We start from the raw sequence: 26,755 nt of genomic DNA on the forward strand, positions 1-26,755 counted from the left end.
CTCCCCCACAGGTGTCCTCTTTTTTTAAACTGGAAATATGGTAACCCCAGGTAAAGCTAGCTGAACTGGGGGCTGTTACACTGCCCTTGCTCCTGCTGCACCCCCATGTGTTGTTAGCACCACCCAGGGCATAGCCCATGGCTCTTTGAGCCACTTGGATGCTTTCACAGTGAATTGTGGGAGAATTTGTCTGTCCTTCTAGGCCTCTGGCAGAGAATTGTGGGGAGGCATTGGAAGACCAGCAGCCCGGGAGTGATTTAGCCTCCCTCCTCACCATAAAGCAGGAGGGCTACCCACTGCAGGGAAAGTGGCACCTGGGTTTTAGCACACGCCCTGTGGAAGACCAGCCCTCCCGGCTTCCAAGCTCTGTTCTCAGGTAAGAGGGGTTGTGAGGGCATAGGAGGGCAGTGAGGGGCAGCCCTGGGAAATGCATAGAGCCCCAAGTCCTGTGATGATGTACGCTTAGATGTATAGTCTAAACGGGCGATGCACGAGAGGAGATGCAAGAGAACAAAGAGAAGCAGTGAGTAGCCAGAAGCATTGGAGCAAAGCTGGGAATTGAACCCAGGTTTCTTCAAGCCCTGGCGTCTCCTCCCTCTTTAAAAGCCTGACGAACGTGCAGGAAGTGTGTTATAGATGTCTGCAGCTCACTGCCCCTGGAAGGCGTCTCAGGTTTGGTACTGCTGGAAATGAAACCTTTCCCAAAGATTAACGTTCGCTTTAAAAAATAACTGCAGCAGCACATGAAGTATAGCGGCGTCCACCTAGGCAGCACGGAAACCTGTGCAGCACCCTAGCTATACGTTAGTGTAGCAGGCTTGTCATCTGCATTCACTGTTGCTGAGAGGCACGTAATACAAGAGGACACTCAATGGAGGGCTGAATGAGGCTGCACAAGCTGAACAAAAGCTAGGAGCATCAACAATAATTCCTTGCTGCCAGGAGCTGAAGCTTCCCAAAGAAACAGGCTCCATTGGAGACTGGAATTGATGGCTGCAGAATTAGGGTTTCCCAATGAAGGGACAGAACTGAATAATCACTAGGGCACATGAATTCCCCCTGTCCTGGCTGTTACAAATTTTATTTCTAACTCCAAAGAGTGAAAGAGATTGGAGGACAACTATGTGTCTGCTCTTACATTTTTATTTTACCTCTTGAATTTCCCAGAAATACTTGAGAAGCACGGTTGTGAGCAGGGGTAGAACCCAAGGGGGTGCAATGGTGTGGCTGCAGCCCTATTTTTGGATTGGATCCTGCCAAGGGAACTTCTGGGGATTTTTTAAAAAATCTTTGAAGGCATATAAAAATCCCCCTCCTTCCCTTTCCTGCTCTGAGGCATGTCCCCTCCCCTTCTCAACCAGCTGCTTGGAGGTCTATCCCCTTATTTCCCCTTTCCTCTGTCTCCTGCCTGCTGCTGCTGCTTTCCCCACTCTCCTGGTGCCAGAAAAGCTTCAAAGCTGGTCCTGCACTATTCCCTCTGGGCTGTGCACCCAAGGATGCACCCTGGGACCAGTGACAGCAGCAGAGGCAATGGGAAGGGGGGGCGGGGGGGATTACCCCTTCTTGTGCTTGCTTTCAGAGGGACTAGGCAGGGAGCACATCCATCTCCACTGCTACCGTTGTCTCTGTCCCAGCTGAGCCCTGCAGCAGGGGCTTTGAAGCTTCTTCCACCCTTGGACAGCTGGGAAAGGAGTAGCAGCAGGTGGAGGGGAAGGAAGGGGAAGGAAAGGGAGGTTCTTACTTGCTCTGGGGAGTTTTAAAAAGCCACCAGAGGCTTCAGGTGTGGTCTGCCTACATCTGGGGTGGGGGGAGAAGGAAACTGGGAGTGGTGGTGCAGCCACCCCAGCAGTGCGTGTGGCTGCTCCTGCACCCCACTTGGCCAGATCCTGGATCCACCTCTGGTTGAGTGCCCTACACTGTCCATGTCTGGTGATTTGTGCTAGTGTTTAACATCACCACAGAAGAACACAGTTTAAAGTGTTAGTTCGTGTTTACTCTCTTTTTCTGGAAAATACATCTTTCTTAAGGAGGTCGCCCATTTTTTGGAGGAAAAATGGAAACTTTGGGGGAAAGTCAGCTTGACTTCTGGGTTTTCATTGGAAAGTTTCAGCAAAAAAAAGATTTAGAAACAAAAATGCTTCTCTTCTGAAATCTACTGAAAAATAGGGTTCTGAGCAGCTGCAAGCAACAGGGGGAAAAAACAGCTTTTTTTTTCTTTCAAGAGGGAAATGAGAGTGAACCTTGTGGGCTGCAGTCAGAGTAACTTGCCCACAGGGAGAGGTTTTCTAACCCTCCTTCAGTTAGTGAGAGGATGGTTTATGCCCTAAAGCATCTGGCCCCTGTTATTTACTTGCTTGCCTTCAAAGTTTTCAAGTCCTAGATTTCAGTCATTGATTTTTAATGCCAATAGCAACCATTCAATTATTTAATCTGTCTTTCTGTATAATGCAGGCCATGGACTGGCACACGATTACTCCTGTATTGAACCTCATCATTTGTGTTTGACTAATGAGAGGCACCTGTACTGGAAAATGATGGCCTTAATTTCTTTCCTTTCCCTGCTAAAACAACAAGGATTTTTAAAAAGGCATAAAATGAGCTAGTATTTCTGCCTGACAGCTCACTCCCTGAGGCAAAGATATGTCCATGGAAGGTTACAAAACAAATCATGTACCCAAGCAAGTGGAAGAGCTTTAAATGGAGCCGTTCTTGTCTCTCGGTGACACGCGTCAGGGTTTCCAGGAAACATGTAATCGTGTATGTCTGGACCGTGTATGTGTATGGGATGTAGGAGTGCTGGGATGCTCGGTGTGGCGAGAGGGTAGGGTGGTGAGCTCTGGCTAAAGGGGCCGGCAGGTAGGAAGTCTTTGAAGCTGATGCAGATGGGATGGGTTTTCTGAATGTTTGTTTGGGACAGTCCTGGATATGGGGCTGGGGAGTGTTCCCAGTCTTTCAGTGAAGTGGGTTGAGTTCAACAGGACTACTCATCTGCACAAAATTACCTGTACATGTTCTTGGATGTAGGATCAGGCCTGTGGGCCATCAGCGGGTGTTGTTGTACTACTCCGAAGTCTGGCTACTTCAGCTTTTATTAAAGGAAATTGGAGGTGAGTTTGACTCAGACTATTTGGAACATTTGAGGCCAGATAACGAATGGTGTAAATGGGCTGAACTGTAAGGGGGCTGTAAGGAGAGCCGGCTGTACTTCAAAGAAGCCTTACTTAGAGTGTGGGAACAAACCATCCTGATGTACAGGAAGACTAGTGAGTATGACAGAAGACCAGCTTGGTTTAGCAGGGAGCTCTTCAGTAAACTCAGTCACAAAAAAGAAGCTTATAAGATGTGGAAACTTGGAAAAACAACTAGGAAGGAGTATAAGAGTATTGCCCAGGCATGCAGGAATGAAATCAGGAAGGCCAAAGCATAATTGGAGTTGCAGCTAGCAAGGGATGTGAAGGTTAACAAGAAGGGTTTCTATAAGTATGTCGGGAGCAAGAGGAGGATCAGGGAAAGTGCAGGTCCCTTACTGAATGGGGGAAGCAATATTGTGACAAAGGATGTAGAAAAGGCTGAAGTGCTCAATGCCCTTTTTACCTCAGTCTTCACAGGCAAGGTCAGCTCCCAGACCACTGTACTGGGCAGCACAGTTTGGGGAGGAGGTGAGCATCCCTCAGTGTTGAAAGAACAGGTTAGGGGCTACTTAGAAAAGCTGGATGTGTACACACCCATGGGGCTGGATGGGATGCACGCAAAGGTGCTGGTGGAGTTGGTTGATGTAACTGCAGAGCCATTGGCAATCATCTTTGAAAACTCATGGTGATCAGGAGAGGTCCTAGATGATTAGAAAAGTGCAAACATAGTGCCCATATTTAAGAAGGAGGAGGAGGAGGATCCAGGGAACTACAGACCAGTCAGCCTCACCTTAGTCCCTGGAAAAATCATGGAGCAGATCCTCAAGGAATCCATTTCTAAGCACTTGAAGGAGAGAAAGGTGATTAGGAATAGTCAGCATGGGTTCACCAGTGGCAAGTCATGCCTGGCCAACCTGATTGCCTTTTATGAGATGACTGGCTCTGTGGACGCAGGGAGACTGGTGGGTGTGATATACCTTGACTTTAGTAAGGCTTTTGATACAGTCTCCCACAGCATTCTTGCTTGCAAGCTAAGGAAGCATTGGTTGGATGAATGGACTGTAAGCTGCATAGAAAACTGGCTGTAGCATTGGGCTCAGACAGCAGTATGGCTCAATGTCTAGTTGGCAGCTGGTATCAAGTGGAGGGTCCCAGGGGTCGGTTCTGGGGCCAGTTTTGTTCAATGTCTTCAGCAATGTTCTGGAAGATGGGATGTAGCGCACCCTCAGCAAGTTTGCAGATGACACCAAACTGGTGGGTGTAGTAGATATGCTGGGGGGTAGGGCTAGGAGTCAGAGTGACCTAGACAAATTGGAGGATTGGGCCAAAAGAAATCTCATGAGGTTCAACAAGGACAAGTGCAAAGTCCTGTACTTAGGACAAAGCAACCCCATGCACTGGTGCAGGCTGGGGGCTGACTGACTGGGCAGCAGCTCAGCAGAAAAGGACCTGGGTGTTACAGTGGACAATCATCTGAATATAAGCCAGCAGTGTGCCCTAGTTGCCAAGAAAGCTAATGGCATACGGGGCTGCATGGTGGAGTGTTGCCAGTAGATCGAAGGAAGTGACTATTCCCCTCTTCAGCACTGGTGAGGCCAAATCTGGAGTACTGTGTTCAGTTTTGGGCCCCCCACTACAGAAAGGATGTGGACAGGTTGGAGAGAGTCCAGTAGAGGGCAACAAAAATGGTGAGGAGGCTGGGGGACATGACTTATGTGGACAGGCTAAGGGAACTGGGCTTGTTTAGTTTGGAGATGAGAAGGTGAGGGAGCTCCGGGAGGAGGTTAGCAGGCTGAGGGCGATCAGGGAGGCGGAGGATGAAATTGACAGCTATTTCCTTTCCCTGCAGGCCCAGGCACCGAAGGAAGAAGCAGCCCGGGGACTGCCCTCCACAGCAGAGTGGCAGACGGTCACAGCCAGGACCGGAACAGCTCGCAGAGAATCTGTACCAGCTTCTCCAGTTCGACTGGAGAACAGGTACAAGGCCCTGGCGATCCTGCAGGAGATGGAAGGGGAGGAGGAAACCCTTGGGCAAGAAGAAACGCCACTTTCTTCACACTCCGAACAGATCAAGAGATCCAAGAGGACCCAGAGGAGGAGGCGACGAGTGCTCGTCATAGGCGACTCCATTCTGAGAGGTATGGAAGGGCCCATCTCTCGCCAGGACCCCTCAGCACGAGAGGTATGCTGCCTTCCTGGAGCAAAGATTCGGGATGTGACGGAGGTAATCCAGGCCAGGATCAAGCCCACCGATTACCACCCCATGGTCCTAGTCCATGTGGGTACTAATGATGCGGCCAGGAGAACCCCCGATCACCTGATGGCGGACTACAGTGCTCTGGGCGGCGTGCTGAAGGAGTTCGGTGCACAGGTGGTATTCTCTTCCATCCTACCAGTGACCAGACGAGGAAGACGGCTGGAGAACTGCATCCAAGAGACCAGCTGGCGGCTTCGGCAGTGGTGTCTCGAGGCAGGCTTTGGCTTCCTGGACAATGACCCGCGCATCATGACGAGGGACATGCTCAGCTGGGATGGGCTTCACCTGTCCCCCAAAGGTAAGCGTGTGTTTTCTTCTAGGTTGGCGGATCTCCTCCGGCGGGCTTTAAACTAGGCTTGCCGGGGGGAGGGGAAGATGAGGGCGGGGGAAGCTGTGGACCACCAAACCATGTGGCACCAACAAGGACAGCCCAGCCTGAAGAAAGAGAGAATTGGGATCCTGAAAGCCATGGGGAGGCCAGCACTATGGCACAGGTAAGAAATGAGAAGGTAAGAATCAAAGGGCCCCTTGGGACTCGGAGCGGGGGGGGCAGCAAAGGCACCAGTCGCAGGGCTCAAGTGCCTATATACTAATGCTAGGAGCATGGGGAACAAGCAGGATGAACTAGCGCTCCTGCTTGCACTAAACACCTATGACTTAGTGGGGCTAACGGAAACCTGGTGGGATTCATCCCACGACTGGGCGGTACATATTGAGGGCTATAGATTGTACAGAAAGGACAGGATGGGGAAGAAAGGGGGAGGGGTTGCGCTCTATGTCAGTGAGCAATATACATCAACCCTCATCAAGACGGAATCCAAGGTTGAGGAAGTAGAAGGATTGTGGGTTAGGCTACATGGGGGGCAAGGAGAAAGGGATTTGGTGGTAGGGGTCTGCTACAGACCCCCACACCAAGGGGAAGAAATAGATGCGGGGCTCCTGAGGCAAATCTCGGACACCATAAAAGCTAAAGAGGCGGTAGTCATGGGGGACCTAAACTACCCAGACATCTGCTGGGAGTCACAGACAGCAAAGTCCCACCGCTCACGCAGGTTTCTAACCTGTGTACAGGACCTCCACCTGACACAGGAGGTACACGGTCCCACTAGGGGGAATGCCATACTGGATCTGGTATTGGCAACGGGAGATGACATGGTAGTGGACCTCCAGATCGGTAGCCATCTGGGGGACAGTGATCACCTAATAATAGAATTCACCATAAGACGGCGAGTGGGTAAGGTAACTAGTAGGGTGAAAGTGCTAGACTTTAGGAAAGCTGATTTAAATGAACTCAGGCGATTAGTCAAGGATGCACTGCAGAGTAGGAGATTTGAAGAGATGGAAGCCCAAGAAGGGTGGCTGTGCCTTAAGGAAACGATCCTTCGGGCACAATGCAAGACGATCCCCGAGCGAGGCAAAAGAGGGAAAAGGGCCAGGAGGCTTCCCTGGCTGACCAGAGAAATCCAGAGCAGCCTAAGGGCCAAAAGGGGAGCACATAAAAAGTGGAAACAGGGAGAGATCACCAAAGATGAATATACCTCCTCTGCTCGTGCTTGTAGGGAGGCAGTTAGACGGGCCAAAGCTACCATGGAGCTGAGGATGGCAACCCAAGTAAAAGACAATAAGAAATTGTTTTTTAGATATATAGGGAGTAAAAGGAAGACCCAGGGAGGAATAGGACCCCTACTAAATGGGCAGAAACAACTGGTGACGGACAGGGGGGACAAGGCTGAACTCCTCAACGAGTTCTTTGCCTTAGTGTTCCTAAGTGAGGGGCAAGACAAATCTCTCACTGGGGTTGTAGAGAGGCAGCAGCAAGGCGCCAGACTTCCATGCGTAGACCCTGAAATAGTGCAGAGTCACTTGGAAGAACTGGATGCCTTTAAGTCGGCAGGCCCGGATGAACTCCATCCAAGGGTGGTGAAGGCACTGGCCGACATCATTGCAGAGCCACTGGTGGGAATATTCGAATGCTCGTGGCGCACGGGCCAAGTCCCGGAGGACTGGAAAAGGGCCAATGTGGTCCCCATTTTCAAGAAGGGGAGGAAGGAGGACCCGGGCAACTATAGGCCAGTCAGTCTCACCTCCATCCTTGGCAAAGTCTCTGAAAAAATTATCAAGGCTCACATATGCGAGAGCCCGGCAGGACAAATTATGCTGAGGGGAAACCAGCACAGGTTCGTGGCACGCAGATCGTGCCTGACCAATCTAGTCTCTTTTTATGACCAGGTTACGAAACGCCTGGACACAGGAGGAGGGGTGGATGTTGTATACTTAGACTTCAGGAAGGTCTTCGATACGGTATCCCACCCCATACTGGTGAACAAGTTAAGAGGCTGTGACGTGGATGACTACACAGTCCGGTGGGTGGCGAATTGGCTGGAGGGTCGCACCCAGAGAGTTGTGGTGGATGGGTCGGTTTCCACCTGGAAGGGTGTGGGCAGTGGGGTCCCGCAGGGCTCGGTCCTTGGACCGATACTCTTTAATCTCTTCATCAGTGACTTGGACGAGGGAGTGAGGTGTACTCTGTCCAAGTTTGCAGATGACACAAAGCTATGGGGAGATGTGGACAAGCCGGAGGGCAGGGAACAGCTGCAAGCAGACCTGGACAGGTTGCACAAGTGGGCAGAAAACAACAGGATGCAGTTCAACAAGGAGAAATGCAAAGTGCTGCACCTAGGGAGGAAGAATGTCCAGCATACCTACTGCCTAGGAATTGACATGCTGGGTGGCACGGAAGTGGAAAGGGATCTTGGAGTCCTAGTGGACTCCAAGATGAACATGAGTCGGCAGTGTGACGAAGCCATCAAAAAAGCCAATGGCACTTTATCGTGTATCAGCAGATGCATGACGAATAGGTCCAAGGAGGTGATACTTCCCCTCTATCGGGCGCTGGTCAGACCGCAGTTGGAGTATTGCGTGCAATTCTGGGCGTCGCAGTTCAAGGGGGATGCGGATAACCTGGAGAGAGTCCAGAGAAGGGCCACTCGTATGGTTAAGGGCCTGCAGACCAAGCCCTACGAGGAGAGACTAGAGAAACTGGATCTTTTCAGCCTTCGCAAGAGAAGGTTGAGAGACGACCTTGTGGCTGCCTATAAGTTCATCACGGGGGCACAGAAGGGAATTGGTGAGGATTTATTCACCAAGGCGCCCCCGGGGGTTACAAGAAATAATGGCCACAAGCTAGCAGAGAGCAGATTTAGATTGGACATAAGGAAGAACTTCTTCAGAGTTCGAGTGGCCAAGGTCTGGAACGGGCTCCCAAGGGAGGTGGTGCTCTCCCCTACCCTGGGGGTTTTCAAGAGGAGGTTAGATAGGCATCTAGCTGGGGTCATCTAGACCCAGCACTCTTTCCTGCTTATGCAGGGGGTCGGACTTGATGATCTATTGAGGTCCCTTCTGACCCTAACATCTATGAATCTAGGAATAAGACTGAGGGGGGATTTAACAGCAGCCTTCAACTACCTGAAGGGGGTTCAAAAGAGGATGGATCTGGACTGTTATCAGCGGTGCTGGATGACAGAACAAGAAGCAATGGGCTCAAGTTGCAGCAAGGGAAGTTTAGGTTACATATTAGGAAGAATTTTCTCACTAGGAGGGTAGTAAAGCACTGGAACAGGTTACCCAGAGGTGGTGGAAGCTCCTTGGGGGTTTTCAAAACCCAGTAGACAAAGCTGTGGCTGGGATGATCTAGTTGGGGCTGGTCCTGCTTTGAGCAGCAGGTTGGATTAGATGTGCCCTGCTTAGATCCCTTCCAATCCTAACTTTCTGTGACTCTGTGATTTTATGATCGGTTCATACCAGCTGAGGGGCCAGCTCAAAGGCTTTGGTGTTTGGTTAACATGCCTGAATAAAAGTAAGTCTTGAGGATTGGAGAAATGCAGGACTGGAAGGGCCCTCAGAGATCAGCCTCTAGACTGACCCCATGCTCCGAGGCAGGCTTGTGCGCACTGAGACTGTCCCTGTTTGCCCAACCTGTTCTTACCCCTCAGTGAAGGAAGTCCCACATCCCTCGGCAGCCTGCTCTGGCATTTCACCGCTCGAGCAGGAAGGGAGATTTTCCTGCTCTCCAATATAGGTCTGCTTTGTATTGTAAGCTCACTTCTTCTTATCCTTTCTCTGGTGTTCACAGCATTTTTTTTCCATAACAACCTTTTACGTATTGGCGGGCTGATGTCATTTGCCAGCTCTCTGTCTTCTCTTTCCCAGACTGAGCCAGCCCAGTTCTTTCAGCCTTTTCTCACAGGTCATGTTTTCCAAACCCTTTAGCATGCTCACTGCTTTCCTCCGGACTTGATCTGTCTGTAACTTTCTTAAAATGCAGGGCTCAAACCCAGGCATGGCATTTCAGCTGAGGTCTTGCCAGCGCTGAGTCAAGCAGAACAGTTATCTCCTGTGTCTTCCGCACAACTCTTCTGCTACAACATCCCCGAATAAGGTTGGTTTCTTACCCAACAACAGCATGAGAAGCAGGACCTGAATACAAAGGCCCCCCTCCCAGAGGAAGACTTTAACCGCTAGGCTACATAGTCTGACCTCTTAATTGAAGCGTGTTGAGTTTTAAAAAAGCAAAGTCCTGGGAGAGCTCATGATTCTCACCCCTGAGACTGTCCTACACCAGGGCAGCCCAGTGCGGGGAACCCAAGCAGTCTCCTCTGTGGCTGGCCTGTTGTTTTCAAGCAATGTTTCCAGCAGCTACTTATTATTCAGCACCCTTACCATGTTGTCAGCAGTACAGTCTCCCTGTGGCTTTGGTAGGGAGTCTGTGCCGGGTGGATGAAATACAGAATGCCCCTGGGGTCTACATCCTTTCCCTGGAAAACATGCAGAGAAGCATCAGGTAGGCAGCCAGGTCACAGGACTTCAGAGAGGGATGGGGGTCTTGCCATTTCATGACTTGTTTTAGGAAATGTAGCTCCCCAGTATTCAGAGAGTAACTGCTACTTCCCTGCCTTGTGTCCTGCACTCAAGAGGGCTGCTCATTGCTTTTAGCTCAAATTCTGCACTTGTCTGCAGATGCGACTCAGCCTGCAGCAGCAGCACTGATCTCTAGCTATTGATTGTAGGGTGAGGGCAGTTCCCAAATGTAGGTGCAAGCCTCTGTGGGCACATCTATACATGATATTAGTGCACCAGAGTTTATTGCTCCTGGGTGCAGCATCTTTGTGTGCCTGGGACCGCAGCACATTGAGCCAGGTCGGAGCAGCCCCAGCTGGCAGGGGTCCCTGGGGGTCAGCCTGCCAGCCCGGAGCTACTCCTGCCTGGTTCAATGTGCTGGGGCACAGGGATGCTCCAGTGTGGGGCTAGCTCACAGGCATCCCCACACTGAAGCACCTTTGTACCCCAGCCAGCCAGGACAGTGCCTACATGTGTGTTGCAGCAGCATAAATTACTTTGCCATAGGATAGTACTTATGTTGGGCAGTACTATCCTATGGCGAAGTCAATTAGTTTACTGCGGCCTAATAGTGCCATACGTGTAGATGGTGATGCTTTACTGTGGAGCTAATTAGGCAACTCAACAGTAAAGTGCATGTGTAGATGCCCCCTGTATGTTTCTAAAACCTTTCTCTCTAAAATGCCACTGGTGGTGGACTCTAATCTGGATCCAGCTTTGAACAGAAAGAATATGACAGAGCAGCTGCTCTTTACAGATACTCCTGACCTGGGAAAGATGCACTGCAGCTTCCCTCTCTGATTTTACTGGTTGGGATCAGAGGTCATCTGCACAGGGCTGACTGAATTATGGGGTGGTGGGGGAGGCAGTCTGCAACTGCTGGTATAAAAGCAGCTTTCTGATACTATCAGAGAGCTAGTGCATTCGGGTGCACACGCTTTGTGCTGAAGATGGCAGTACGTGCTTCAGAGGAACAATAAGCAAAACAGATCCTTTCTGAAGCGAGTGTGTGGAGTTTTAGATCATCTTCCTGTCTTTAAAAGAAGTGCTCTTTTAGGAACGATAAAATCAGGTTCTTTAGCCTGGCTGTGGTAGATGGTGGCTATATTGAGATGCATCTCAATACTTTGCCTTAGCAGGGTGCCAAGCCCAGCTGAGCTCCAGATGTTTCTCAGAAGTGCCCTTTTGTCATCTATTCCTTCAATTTTTTCCTGACAAATGCATTGTGGGAGCAGCTGCCTCCTACAAACAGTGTGCTAGTTTGCAGATAGCAGACTAGACTTCCTGTGTTCCCACAGACCCTGGCCTTATCCAGATGAGTGAAATGCTGAACTGCAGCTTAGGAAACGAATCCTGTTATTAAAGAAAAGAGGCCTCGTGACCCAGCCGGTTCAGCATCCGTTTGGCTCACAATGTCGGCTGCCACATGGGGGTGCTAAACACACTGCAATCCCTGTCCTGATTCCCTGACAGCTGGAAACAAAGCAAATGATGTTTCTGAGAGGCAGAGGGAGAGGCTGGTGAAGTCTTTTTTTGGGTGCTGTGTAAATGATGCAAAGAGACGAGTATCCCCAGGTTGTGGTAGAGAAGAAATGATCTGTGGCTGTGTCATTCAGGAAGCACAGGGTGAGACAGGTCTTAAGGAGTGTCATGCCAGAGAAATATCAAGGTGAGAAAGGAGCAATCAGAGTTTTTCCCCCAGGGCAGCTCCAAGTGTGTACCATTATAAATGGGGCAGGGAGCGGGTGCCAGGAAACTATCTGCCCATGACCGTATCTTTGAGAGAGAACCAACTCCTGGGTCTACATTGTGCATTCTGCCATTGACTTTCTATTTCATAGAGAAGTAAGGCTGGAAGGATGAAAAGATCATCTAGTTCAACCAGTGATCAAACCTGTGATCCTGGTGGTGTTAGCACCACGCAACTTCATTGTTCAGTGTTTGGTCATGGATCCAAAAGACTGTCCTGAGGTGCTTGGTAGATAGGGTGTTCCCTGACTGAGCAGTTTGATGGTGCTTTCTCTGTACTCTGGAAAAGCAGAGGCCTTGGGCAGCTCCTTGGCTTCCACGATAGCAGTCCAGGATTTGGCAGGGGCTGACTTTCTTTTTATTTTGACCTCTGAAGTCTTGCAGCCTGTGAGACAGTCACCGCCTGTTGCTACAGCAGCATCTAAACCAGAGCTAATGGGAAATCTTCAGATGAAGTCTAAGTCTCCATCCATCAAATAAAAACCTTCTTACAAAAGGAGTAATTTCACCGAGAACGCCGATGAAATATTGTCATTGCAACTTCAGCATTTCCCACTGCTTTTTCTTCATTTAGTTGTGTTTTGGCTTCAGCATTGTTTCAACTTTAAGCTGGAAAATGCCACTGCTCTGTAGTCTTTTACCTACGTCCCTTATGTCCTTCCATTGGATGAGTCCAGTCTGATTCCAAATGATCTGGTGTAGTAGCCGTTTCAAGTCAGCATTTCCTTGTAACTGAGGGTGGGGGGAAGCAAGGTGCTGCTGTGTTTGATGGTAACTTGTGGGGAGGGTTTTCCCAGCATAGCAAGATAGTCAGATCCTTTCTCTAGCTCCCATATTGGTGCTGGATGACAGTTCTACTCTCGTGCATGCCTGCTCTTAGCCATTGATTTCTTGCCAAGTACCTAGATGGGGTAGAAAGAGTGTAAACCAGCAGTTGTCATGGTTTCTCCCTTCCCCCCAAAAACATGTAACTTCAATTTGCTGCTGATACCCCCTGTTCAAGTAGCAAAGTGCCTCTGTTGGGGGCTGTTAGAGAATCTGGGAGACTCCAGACCAGGGCTGCAGTCTTCTGAGGACTCCTTTAGAGTAGAGGCAAAGCAAGAAGGGTCCTTCTAAATGGAGAAGCTGCCATGGAAGATCTGCTGGAAATGAGCTGATGTGCCTTTGCCCAGGGCAGAAAGGCCCTCTGAAGGGAAGATGGCTGCTCTGGGTGCAGGCCGTGGTGACGAGGAGAAGGAGGCTTGCATGGTTCAAGTGCCACATAAGGTGCTTGCATTACTACAGCTCTGGGCTGCTCTCCAGAGACCATTAGGTTGCTATAAACCTATGATTGAATTCTGTAGTTCTGGAAAAGAACTGACTCCTAATCACAGCTCACAGGATTGGGAGCAGGGGAAGTCGCTGCTTCCATCTCTGCTGGATGTTGTTTGTGTGGAATAGTAGGGGGAAACTGCAGTGGTCCTGTGCTGCATTGACACTGTAGCAGCAATCATGACCAGATACACTTCCCAGCTTCTTCCTTGCCAAAAGCAAACAGGCCAGCTCCTGGGCTTGCAACCTTTTTCATCTTGATGCTGGGGCAGGGGCAGAGCTCTTCATCAACTGTGACTTAAGACCTGGTCTGGGCCATGCCTGCAAACATTTGGAGACATCAGGCATGATAAACCACATGGAGCAAGACCATGGCACAAATGTATGGCCAAGTGGTAGCTCGGAAGGGTGCCAAAAGACAGCAAGTCTATAAGAGAGGAGAACTTGATGTCCCTAGTGCTTTCCATGGTTTCACTGCATACGTCAGCAGGAGAATGCAACAGACCTTAGTGAGATATGACAGAAAGCACTCTGACCTTGATGCTAGCTACTAATGGTACAAAGCTTTGTGCTGGGCATAGGTTTCCTTTCTTCTGCATGGACAGTGATGGCTCCAGCTGGCTTGTCTCTAGCTGCTTCTGTTTTCTTAACAAAGCAGTTCCAGGTCTCTGTATGGCTGCGAGGAGGGCAGTGCAGCATGGACTGCCTCACTGAAGGTGAGAGGGTACACCTAAATGGTTAGTGGTTATAGCCCATGGAGTCATCAGCAAAAAGACTGGTGGCAGCATACCCTTTGTCTACAGCTTGTCCGGCTCAGCAGCTGCGGGTATGAAATACAGCACCTGTCTGGTAACATCCTGGACAAATGTTGTGCTGCCACAGAGTAGTAATTGAGGCCCCACCAACTCTTTGCTGGGCAAGAGGCAAAGGAAGCTCACGAGAGTTGCTTCCAGCTCATCCTTGGCCTCCCTTGTTGGTTATGGGGGAATTTCTGGATCCCGATACAAAAGTGCAGAAACTGCTGACAGTGGCCAGGGAGGTGTGCAGCTGCTTCAGCCACTGAGGGCTGTAGCCTTGGGGACCTGCAGGGCTCCTACAAACCATCTGAGCCAACAGATGAAATGGGTGGAGGGAGACGAGGTGGAACTCCATCTTTTCCATAGTGGCCCTTAGGACTGCAGGAGATCTCCTGGGTCACCAGGTCCAGTCCGCTGCTATTGCAGCCAGCTGCATCCTATGATCCCTTTCATTGTCTGATGAAGCCTCCACTGCTCCTTCTGGGAAGCCATTGCAGAACCCTCTATCTGGGATCTCTTGAGTGTATATTGACAAACTTTTATAGGAGCAGGACATTGGCTGTCGTGGTTCCCCAGCTTCACCTGTGGCAGGTTCGGGTGTTAGGTCTGTCATGTCAATAATCTTATGTAGAGTTTAGATTATGATTTGTATGGGATGGTTTGGATAGAGATGAGCAGGGGACTGGACTAGATTCATAGATTGTAGAGTCAGAAGGGACCACAATGGATCATCGTGTCCGACCCCCTGCCCCTGGCAGGAAAGAGGACTGAGGTCAGATGACCCCAGCCAGGTGACTATCTAGCCTCCTCTTGAAGACCTCCAAGCTAGGTGATAGCACCACCTCTCTTAGAAGCCCATTCCAGATCCTGGCCACCCTTACTGTGAAAAATTTCTTCCTAATATCTAACCTAAATCCACTCTCAACTAGTTTACACCCGTTATTCTTAGTCATTCCCTGGGGCACCTTAGTAAACAGCACTTCCCCTATTCCCCATTGACCTCCCCTAATAAATTTATAGGCGGCCACAAGATTTCCCCTCAGCTGTCTCTTGTAAAGGCTGAAGAGATTCAGCTCTCTCACCCTCCCCCTGTAGGGTCTATCACGAAGGCCACTAATCATGTGAGTGGCCCTCCTTTGGACCCTCTCGAGATTCCCCACGTCCCTCTTGAAGTGCGGCGCCCAAAACTGGACACAGTACTCCAACTGCAGCCTGACCAGTGCCATATAGAGGGTGAGCATCACCTCCTTTGTTCTATTAGTCATGCACCTGCTAATGCATGACCAGGTGTGATTGGCCTTGTTGACGGCCTCGTTACACTGCCGGCTCATGTTCATCTTGGAGTCAATTATGATTCCAGGATCCCTCTCTGCCTCCGAGCTGCTGAGAAGGACACTCCCCAACCTATAGGTGTGCTGGGGATTCCTCCTTCCCAGGTGGAGTACCTTACATTTATCTTTATTAAATTGCATCCTATTTCTCTCTGCCCATTGATCCAACCTGTCCAGGTCGGCCTGAATCTGCTCCCTGCCCTCCGGTGTACTAACTTTGTCCCGTAACTTAGTATCATCAGCAAACTTGGAGAAGGTGCTCTCCACGCCCTTGTCCAAATAACTGATGAAGATATTGAATAATATCAGTCCAAGGACTGAACCCTGCGGGACCCCGCTGCCCACCTCCCTCCAGGCCGAGAAGGAACCATCAACCACCACTCTCTGGGTGTGGTCCCTAAGCCAGTTGGCCACCCACCTGATCGTGTAGGCGTCCACTCCACAGTCTGCTAGCTTCCCAATGAGGATAAGGTGCGAATCAGTGTCAAAGGCCTTCCTAAAGTCCAGGGGTTTAGGCTGTAGTTGTGTTGGTCTAAGGACATAGGCAGACAAGGTTCCTTGGGTGAATTTGATATCTTTTATTAGACCAACCCAAATAGTTGGAGAAAAGTTATTAAGCAAGCTTTCGGGTTCAAAAATGCTTCGTCAGGCTAAGGAAGTTTCAGCAGTTGGTGTGTGCTCTTCCAACTTCTCTATGATTTCTAGGAACTCTACTGCTCTGATAATTAGAAGCTGTTTGCTAACTTCTGGATTAAATATACTTATTGGACAGTTTGTTCACATTTGTTCTCATGCTAACATTATTCTTGAATTTAAATAGCTCCTCTGTCCGTCTGGCGTTTACCCCCAGATGCATTTTTAGACAGCAATCAGTCGTATCCCTTCAGCCTCCTTCTGCAAGGCTGTAGGACCCAGCCTCTCAGTCTCCTTGCAGAAGACGCATGTCCCATTTCTTTACTTGTTCCTGTAGGCTCCCTTTATGCCTCACTGTGGGTCTGGGGGTGCTTCTGGCCCTTGACAGTCCTCTCCCAGGTGGTGACCATGGTTTGTGCCTTTGCAAGCCCCTGGCACAAGCTTGAACACTCTCTTCCCATCTCCCCACCAAGGACAGCAACTTGGGCCCTGGTCCCTCACAGAGGCTGAGGTGCAGCCATGCCTGGTCCCACTCCTTCAGGGCAGGACCCAGGTGAGGATGGCTGCACATAGGGGCAGATGCAGGGTTGAAGGTGTGGGGGGTGCAGAGGTGCACTTTCACCCCACTTTGATTCCTGGGAGGGGCAGCAGCTTTTCTAGTCAGGCTGTGCTGAGGGAGACACTTGACTTCAAGGCTCATTATAATCTCCTTCTAAACTCTTTATTCCACAGGTGTTAACAACCCTCTTGTTAATGTTCCACCAATCCAGCTAGCCGTTGTTCTGCTGCCTGTTTGCCGCTCCTGGTAATGAAGCTCCTATTTCACAGTCCTGCAGATTGTTTCTAACTCATTCCAGAAAAGCTATATTTGTTTTTGCTTAAATTTCAAACTGAACAATCCAGCCCTAGGCCCCTAGTGCAGTGTTTATCAATCCCATGGGCTATGACCCAAAAGTGGCTCTCAGGAATATATGAAAGAGTCATGAATAAACTTTAAAAATGGATTTTCCTTTAAAGGATAAAAATGTGGGAAGAGTTCCAGCTTGCAAGGAGCTTCTTGTGGGAGGGGGACAGGACAGCGGGTTGGGAGTGAGGGGCACCAGCAGGGCCAGGGGGCTGTTTCCTACTAAAACTGTTTACTGGGTTGGGACTGGCCACTGTTTTTTAAAAATGGGTCCTGGTACAAAAATGGTTGAGGACCACTGCCCTAGCATATTGGCCCAGCTTCTAGCTTATTTTTAACTGGGGAAAAATGTGTTGTTTCTAGGTGATGATGATGCACTTCACCCTTTGCACCCCCTTTCAAATTTTAGGTCCATCTATGGCTGCACAGAAGCACACAAGGAAGCTGGATTTGGGGACCTGGCTTGGCATTGGGAATGGGTATTATAGCGGGGCTTGCAGTTCTTGCTTTCTGCTTTGTGTCCCTGGCTGGATGAGACTATCCTCCCAGTGGTGTCAGACAGTGCTCCATCATGGCCAAGCATTGCCTCATGGCACAATTCCCTCACCTGCAAACCTGTGCCATCTTCAGCTACTCCCTCCTGCCTTTATCTCTTGTCTCCATGTTTTTTGGAAAGTGTTTACTCTCTTGTTGTCCCCTAAAAGAGAGATGGAGCCCTAGTGCTCGTCTCCCTCTAGTCTTTCTCCTCTGTCACGATTCTGTGACATTAGAGGCAAAATGGCCTCTCTTTGAATTTCTGTTCCACATTCAAAACTTGGTAACATTTTGTTTAGATGGTTTTGACAGAAACTGGATTGAAATCAGCAAAACTGCCTGTGTTCCGGTTTGTGGTTGGGTTCAGCTCGGTATTTCTGGCCTGTGAAAAGTTTGGTCTTTTTACCTTGAACTAAAATTTCTATATTGTCATTTTTTGTGTGTGTGATGGAAAGGCCAAGTTGTTGTCCAGCTGTAATCCATGCTATGAGCTGGAGGGGAGTGCGGGATATGTACAAATATTGGAGCACCGTTGATGAAGCCCCACAGACTGTGCTGAAATAATAGCTGGGAAGGAATCCAAGTGACAGATGCAATCAGATTGTAAGGATGAACAATATGGTTGCAGAAATGAAGGCAGTTCACGAGGATGGCACCTCACATCTTTGACTTCATCGGCTCCTTCAGGTCCCTTTCTGGAGCAGGGATTGCACTGGTTGGCAGAGAAGATCTTTACCCTGCAGTGGATTGGGAAGATCTGGGATGCACATAGGGGCAGATGGCTGACAGCAGGCTCATGGGGATGAATGGACAGAAGCTGAAGTGAGATATTCCTGTTGCAGCAGCCTGGGAATAACTGGTTGTTTTCACAGAAATTGTTAGAGGCTTCATTCTGCAGTGAGACTGAGAAATGCAGATGTGTCAATAGATTTTGGCTTTGTTACCATAAAATCCATGTTGACTCCCACCTTTGTAACACATGTGCATGCAGAACAATGCTGGCACCCTTGCTACTAAAGCTGGGGGTAGTTTATTCACCACGAGAATGCAGTTTGTAGTTAAGCAGACCCAGCTATGGAGCTGCACTCAACTCAGCTAATAATTTTGTCAGAAAAAAGGGGAAAATGTTTTAGATTCTTAATTTTTTTTTTTCATTCCAAAAAAAGGGAATCTTCCTAACATGTCAAATTTTAATTTTAAAAAGGGCGTTTAAAAAAAAAAAAAGTGCTGCCCCTGAAAATGGAGTGGAACTTGCCAGTCAAGCAGAAGCAAATGCCTGTGTTTTGGTTTGGACACTGAGTGCAGAAATTAATTATTTGCACAGCGCCAGTCATTACTCATCTCGGCTTCCTTCACCAAATTCATCATGCTCAGCTCCGAACAACTGTAGTCCCAGGAGCCTTCTACAAAGCTGTGAACAGCTGAGATGGATGGATGGATGGATTTGACAAACTGTGGTCCCAGGCTCCTTTCGTTGGACAGAAGTATTTAAAGGATGCTAAGCTAATTATTCTCTGCCATCTGCCTGCTGCTATCCAGCAGCATCTTTGCCTTGCTCGCATGGGAAGAGGAACTACAGCAAGTGACCCAGGCAGAGCTCCATCACCTAGCCTTGACAGCCTGAGGCTTGGATTTCCTCCAGCTTCTGCATTGTGGTCGCCTGGAGACAGCATCCTGCACATCCTGCAGTCAGGACCTGTTGGGCAAGTGCTTTGGTGGATTCCTCACTTTAGTGCCTGGGGAAGGGTAAGTAGACAGGAAAGGGGACTTCTGCAAGGGGCTGAAGTGTGAAGCTGGTGCCTAGGAGTGCCGGTTTCCTAATCCAGGGGAAATGGGGTCATCCTCGTGTGGCAGGTGTAGATAGGCCTTCTCATTGGGAACAAAGTCAGCTTAGCTCCATGTTTTACCCTCTCCCCTTTGCTTCCTCCAGCTTTTTTTCTGTCTAGAGAAAATAGAGGCATTATGTGCAAGACACAGGAGGTGACAGTGCCTCTGCTCATCACTGGTTCGGCCTCATCTGGACACTGTGTGCAGTTCTGGGCTCCACATTTTAAAAAGCATATGGAGAAGCTAGAGAGGGTTCAGAGATGGGCAACAAAGATGATGAAGGGCTTGGAAAGCAAGTCCTATGAAGAGAGACTGAAGGAGCCAGGCATGTTCAGCTTGCGGAGAGCACATGGTGGCATGCCTTCAGATATTTGAAAGCTGCTATAAAGAAGAGAGAGAGCACATTTTCTTTCTTGTTGAAGAGAGTTGGGTGCAGACCAATGGCTTGAAGTTGCAGCAGAGTAGGTTTATATTGGATATAAGCACTGTTAGGACAGGGAGGCAGTGGAATAGATACCCAGGGAAGTTGTGGACTCTGTCACTGGAGGTGTTTGAGAAGAGGTTGGTCAGGGATGACCTAGGAATAGTGATGCCTGTGTTTTACAGTGGGAATTTCCCTTGCTTCTGGGTCTTGCTGGTTGTCACATGGGGCTGGGAAGGTATTTTTCCCCTCCTTCTGCTGTATGTATTGGTGGGGGAGGAGAAGCAGGGCATTTGCCTTCCTTAGAAGCACTGGGTGTTGGCTGCAGCCACAGCTGGGCATTTTGACTGGGCTGTGCCAGTGCTCTTGCTGGGACTTAAGCCTGGAGATTCCCAGCTAGAGGGTCTTGCCCTTTTGCTCAGAATCAGACTCATTGCCACATTTGGGGAGTGATACCATGGCTAGACTGGTATGGACTTGGGGTGGGGGATGGCCCTTTTTCTTAGATCTTTTTACAAGGTTTTAACAACCTTGTTGCCATAAGATGTTGGCCACTCCGGCCTCCCTGCTTTACCCGTGGCAGGTTTGGATGGTATATCTTGTGGTTGTGTCAGGGGTGATGGTGTACTTTTGCTAAGAGGTTAGACAATGAATTTATCTGGGATGGTTTGGGTAGGGATGACCCTGCCTCAGGCATAGGGTTGGACTAGATCATCTCTGGAGGTCTCTTCCAGCCCTGCTTTTCTTTGATTTTTAGAGATGAGCCATGGTGAGATGTAGCAGTATTAAGGTTTTGCATGGCCAAACAGCACAAAAATAGTTTTGTGCCTTGGAAGCGAGGCCTCTAATGACCGCAGCACCACTCTCTCCTCCTCCACGTCTTTCCTTAAGTCTCCCCTCTGCTCTGACCCAAGTCAGACCCTTGAAAATAAGTAGGCCGTTGGTGGGCTGCAGTGGAGCTTAATGCACTAACCGTAACTGGTATATTGTGTTGTCCCTGCTGGTAAGTTGTAGATGCCCATTGGTCTCTTGTCCATGGATCAGGAACTCCTTGGAACAGAGGCCATCTTTTTGTTACATGCGTAATAGTTGCCCATGGCACAGCCAGGCATGAGGAGAGCACGCTGTCCCATGTGAATGCTACTAAAACTATTCTGCTGCCACGTGTGGCCATGTATTCCATGCTGCACAGAGATGTTACTCAGGATCCCCCTGACTTCTGCATTTTTTTTTAAAGCTCGTGAGAAAATAGTGAGAGAATGCCTTGAAAAGAATTCAAATTTCTGTCTTTGGAGGGTAAGTCGATGGGAAAGGGGACTGGATGGGAAAGTAGACAGGAAAGGGGACTGCACCCAAATGCCTCTGTCTTTGACACCGGATAAGACTGCACCTTTCCTCTGCATTTCACTCCTGGGGAGCTCAGGCAGCTCCCTTCTCAGTTTCTGATGACCCCTTTCCAAAAATGCCTGATTCTGCCCAAGCCTTATCTGGGGAAACTGGTGCCTAACACTAGCATTCAACCTAATACTAGGTGTCTCGGTGCTTCTGAGGTTCAATGACAGCATCAGAACTTCTCACCTAAGCCCATGACCTGCATTTTAAGTGTTGCAAGATCTGTTTTAAAAACAGCGAGAGCTGGCAACGTGAAAAAAGTGGATGGAGCATTGGTGGGGTGGAGGGTGGAAGGAAGCAGTAGAGCAACATACAGAATCACAGAAAAACAGGCACTTCAAGAGATCGTCTAAATTCATCTCTATGGTCCAGGCGGGTTCAACTGTGCCTAGACCATTCCTCTTAGAGGAGATCCCCATCCCTCCCTCTCAGCCTACACAAAGGGATCTAGGTTGCTGGCCTGTTTCTGCAGGCTTTCTCTCTTGCAAGCCCTGGGACCTTGTTGGCCCTTCTGCCCTTTGCTCCCATGTATCAGCAATACAGTGAGAGCTGTCTAGAAATGTCCGGAGTGGTTCTTTCCCTACCCCACCCCAGCTGAATCCAAGACCTCTCTGGCAAATTAATGTGCAAGGCCACCAGCGGTGTGTGGGTGGAGGGGTGTGCGCAGGGAGTCCTGTGAGCTGAGAGCTGCGTCTGATGATGTTGGCAGCGAGGGACACAGGAAGGGAGGAATGGTGGCTTGTTCTTATCTGTGGCATTTGTGCGTTTGGCCCAGGTGGGGCTTGGATGTATGTGTAATTTATGATGATGGAGCTTATCACGGTAGCAGCCAGAGCCTCCAAGCAGGGTCAGAGGCCCCTCAGGCCAGGTGCTGCTTTTGTATCCCGTTTCCTCTTCTTTTGGTGAATGCTGCTGCCATCTTTTTGGCCTGTATTTTTATCATTTAATAATTCCCTTTCAAGCTCCAGTCTTGTAGGGTCCATTCAAGATCCTTCCTTGGCCAGGACACATGACCCTCAAGCCCTGATACGGGTCCTCCAGCACCATGGCTTGGGTCTTCCGTTCCTATGGGCAGCCGTTCCTCAGTAGTGCCAAAGGAGGGTGGGAATAAGTGGTGTCCTCCAAAGGTCACATCTGCAGCAATGCTCTGACCTCACTGGATCCCATGAAAGGCTGTTGCTGCAGCCCCTTCTCACAGCCTGTGAAGCTGGGGGAGACTGGGAGCTGCCTTGCGCTGCTGGGGTTGAGGACACTACCCCTCACATCTGAGTCGTGGTACTGGAGAGGCCCGGGGGCATTACATCCCTCACCCCCTCACTTCCCACTTACCCGGGAGACAGGGAAGTCCCTCTTAACACCTCTTCCTGCTCTGTGCAGCTTGGAGGCAGAAGCTGCACACCAGCTGCTGGCAGGGGTAGGGGAGATAGGCACCCCCTTGCATAGGCCCAGGCACACAGACTGAGCTGATAGCGTAATGCAGGAGTTGCCTGTCTCTGCCAACACTCAGCCCGTGTCCATTCAGCCTGGTCTCCATCACCATTAAATAACACAAGCCGTTGTGTGAAGAGCACAAAGGATCTCTGCTTCCCCTTGGCCGCTCTGCCCCAGCTCTCTCAGCAGTTAATTCAAGCAGACAAGGCTTCATGCCTATGAACTGGGGAGTCTCTAGCATTATCCCTGCATTGTCATGTTACTGCAGGGAGCCTGTTCCCCCTCATGGGCTAGCTGTGCCCAGTGGAGAAGCAGGGAGCCCTGCGTGATCACAGCGGGGCAGCGCCAGTGGTGCTCGTGGGTGCATGCAGGGGGAGCAATAGGCAATCACAGCAGTTTGTGGCTGGGTCCAATTATAAAGCAAAGTATATTAAAAAGTGTCCCTGGGGCACAGGGCGCCCCTGCCTCCTCCATCAGCACCCCCTGATTGCACTGAGGCTGCCCACTGGGACTCCAGCCATCACGTGCCCATCCCTTCCCTTTGCTCGTCTGGTTTGTGGGGAAGGGGTGGATGCTGCTGCTCCCCACAGGCCTCTCCTCGCTTCCCCCAGCTCACGCTCCTGAAGTTATCCAGCTTCAACACCACTCGCCGGCTCTCTTCTTCCCTGTTAATTCAAGCCAGGGGGGAGAGGCGATCGGGTACTGGTTTCCAGTGGCTGGACGAGGCTGGCAGGCAAGCACGCAAATGGGAGCCTGCCTATACTGGGGACGAGAAAGGGGTTTTGTTCAAAAAACTGCATGGAGTCAGAGTATTTTCCCCTATTTTCTGTGAGTGACATTTTTTTCTGTAAATATTTTTCCATTCTTAAAAAGAAAAAGGTAGTTTACCAAAATCCCACCTTTTTATCCAAAACTGAATTTTGAAAATAAAAAAAAAGTTTTGACTTTTGTTTTTACAGTAAAATGAATCACAGAACATTTGGGGAAAAATGAAGTTTCTTCCAAACATATAGTCCATTGGAAACGTAAAGGTATTATCAACCTTTAAGTTTCCAATGGACTATATGGCCTTTTCTCTGGCCAAGCCCTGTTAGATGAAACCCCTTAAGAGTGGAAATAAAACCATTTTTCTTCATGGGGTTGGGGTGGGTGGGGACATTAGGAGCCTGAATCCTTAAGTTATGGAGCCTGTTATACATACATAAATGGGTGTGAGGGGCTGCTATACTATAGCATACAATTTTACTTTATACTTCCTTACATGCCACACAAGGTGCAAGAGGGGAAGATGGGTCCACCATCCCCGGTACAGGCTGGCCATGGTGGTATACAGGGCCTTTGGTCGACTTTAATCCCAGTCAGTGAGTGGGGGCCTCTGTCCACATCTCCTGAACAGAAGAACCCAGTTATTGATACAGGGTCAAATCCTCAACCCTGCTTAGATGGTTTTGAAAGCTGTCTCACCCTGCTAGCTGGGACAGAATCCAGGATGGCAGAAGCCATGGCTGGCATAAGTGAGTATATTTACCAGGTACACAGCTCTCCTTACTGCTCCTAGCTTTGGGGCACAGCCAGGAAGATGGGAGCCTAACAGCAATGTTGCTACATCCTGGTGATCCCTGGCTGGTGTGCTGGTTCCTAAAGGGCCATAACCAGGCACTGTAAGTCAGAGCAGCCTTGAGGCTGCTCTACACTGTTTTGAGATAAAAGTGATAGACATTGTGAACACCTTGGTACAAGGATGGATCTGGAGGGCAGGAGGAGAGGTGCAGTGGGTCAGCTGCACTCTTATTCCTCGCCAAACTTTAAAACCAATTGCTGGGAGAGGCAGTGGCATTTCTATTCAGGCAGTGCTGAGAAAATAGATTCCCTTCATGGCTCCTTGTCATTGTTCAGGTTGATCTCGAGCTACTCCACAGGTATTAACAACCCTCTGTCTGTCAGCCACTCCTGGTAACATGTCTCTTCTATTTCATAGCGCTGCAGACTGTTTTTAGCTTTAGGTTAAAAACTTAACTAAGATATGGTCATATTAACTCTGGTGTAGAAATGACTGGCAGTGAAGTATTGGAGGCACTGTCAAGATGCTCCAGAAGGCTAGGTTTTGTTTCATGAGTCTGAATAAGAGATGTACATTGAAGTTTAATGCCTGCAGGACTAATGACACAACTTTTTTTTGCCTAATTTGGTGTGGTTTTTTAAGCTCTATATGTAATCTAGCAAATTAATACAAATTCTAATAGTTATATTTGCTTTTACTTTGATCGTTAACTGAATAATGTAGTGCTCACCCTGATTATATTAATAAAACATCTAGTATTTTTACTGGAGAAAAATATTGTATGTGATGATGTACCACACTGTCTGCATACCTGCTTTCTAAAATCGTGGATCCACCCATGCCCTGGTGAAGTATATGGATGTCCAGTGTTCAGACTTGCCACAGTGACGTTTTTTGGCAGAGTCGTCCCAGAGGAGGCCTGAAGACAGAAGGGCTTACACTTGGGGTCAGTTCCTGTTCCACCCATCTTAAGTGATACTTTAATACCTAAATTCAATCTTATTGCACTTTACTCAAGTCTAGGGAAACCTGTTAGTACAAAAGGTGGGTGGGTCCTCTTCTTCCACCCTGCTTTTTTCTGATCTACACTTAAGATGTATTACAAAAGTAATGGTCAGTGGTTTTCAGGGACTCAAGCAGGGTGGAATAAGATCTAAGTGACACTGTGCGTCTACACAAGATGCTGTACTATGCAGTAGACTTATCTACTGTGCAGTAAAGTGTCTCTTTTTAACCATGCACTAAGCTACTACCATGTGATTATCTACTACCTGAAAATACAGGTAGTAGATTTACTGCACGTTAGCTAAAGCATAGTAGGGCATGTGTAGATGCTGACTGGGAGTAAATTTGTTCCGGTCAGCCAGAGCAACGTGGCTGTCTGTCCCTCCAACCACGGGGCAGGTGCGGCTCCTTAGAAGTCCCTGCCTGGCCTTTAGCCCCTGGGCCCACTGCTCCCTTCCTCTGGCCACTGCATGCTGTTGAGGTGGGGTTGACTTGGTTGTAGCAGTGCTGTACAGCCCCATCCGGACTCCCAGGCCTCTGTTGGCTGCACCCTGGCCCCTGGGCACCATGCCCCTTGCCTGTGGATACATACCTGGACCCAGTGGCACCTGGAGTCCTTGGCAGAGGCAGCACCACTGATGGCAGCACCCCTGACCCTGGACAGAACAGCCCAGGGGCCAGCTGGGCAACAGGAGATACTGCCAACCTCATTGCTATCTTGGGTGAGGCTGAGGCCCACAGATGGTTTGGCTGGGGCACCTGGGCAAACATGCATATTTATGAAGACATGGCACGCAGGATCTCAGCCACGAGTGGTCTGAGCAGCAGAGCCACATCAAGGTGAAGGCCCTGTGGGCACAGGAGGTCTGTGTGATGGACCATGGCCTGCAGGTGGGAGCTGGACCAAATCCTGGCTCCAGCCCAGGCTGTGCCTCTGAGCTGCACAGAGCATTGCCACATTGACTGGGGTGTTGGGGAGAGGGGGCAGGAAGGAGTTCCGTGTTACAGAGAAATAAAGGTTCTTGATGTGAAATGGTCTGGGTGGTCTTGGGGGTGCACTGTGGGCCTGGGGTCTGTGGGCAGCCACCCAGGTGCCCTACGATGGAGGGTGGGGAGGAGGTGATCCATGAGTGCCTTACAGACAGTGCCCTGTCTGCTGCTGCTGGGGAGCGGCCATGGCACACTCACCACAGGCTCCCAGGATAGCGTTCCCCCGCCCCAACAGAGACCCCTGCCAGGCGGAGCCTCCCTCCCTTCCCTGGAGACCTCTGCCAGCCTGAGCCTGCCCCCACCCCGAGCCCCTTGCCAGCCTGAACCTGCCCCCCCCTCCCCCCCCGCCACAACCCCTCAGAGATCCCTGTCAGCCAGAGCCCTGTCCCCCCTGGGAGACCCCACATGCCAGGCTGAGCCTGTCCCCGCCATACCGACAGAGACTGCTGCCAGGCTAAGCCTACCCTGCTCCCCCGACCTCCGAGACCTCTGCCAGTTGACCCCTGTCCCCTGCCTTGGAGACCCCTGCCAGGCTGAGATTCCCCCCCACCCCCCACCCCCTTCTAGAGCCCTTTGCCAGCCTGT

At 49.8% G+C, this 26,755-nt stretch overlaps 1 long non-coding RNA gene across 2 annotated transcripts; it reads left to right on the forward strand.

Annotated features, from left to right (window-relative positions):
* Nucleotides 1-26,490, forward strand: LOC132251399 (uncharacterized). 2 transcript variants are annotated; one of them, XR_009463413.1, is made up of 3 exons: nt 1-5,882; nt 16,838-16,910; nt 17,419-26,490. It is a non-coding gene; the product is annotated as an uncharacterized LOC132251399 (long non-coding RNA). The 2 variants fall into 2 exon arrangements; XR_009463414.1 differs by having other exon boundaries at nt 1-5,108; nt 5,200-5,882; nt 16,838-26,490.
* Nucleotides 26,491-26,755: the final 265 nt, after the last annotated feature.

Source organism: Alligator mississippiensis, chromosome 7 (assembly GCF_030867095.1).
Source record: "Alligator mississippiensis isolate rAllMis1 chromosome 7, rAllMis1, whole genome shotgun sequence".
NCBI lineage: Eukaryota > Metazoa > Chordata > Crocodylia > Alligatoridae > Alligator > Alligator mississippiensis.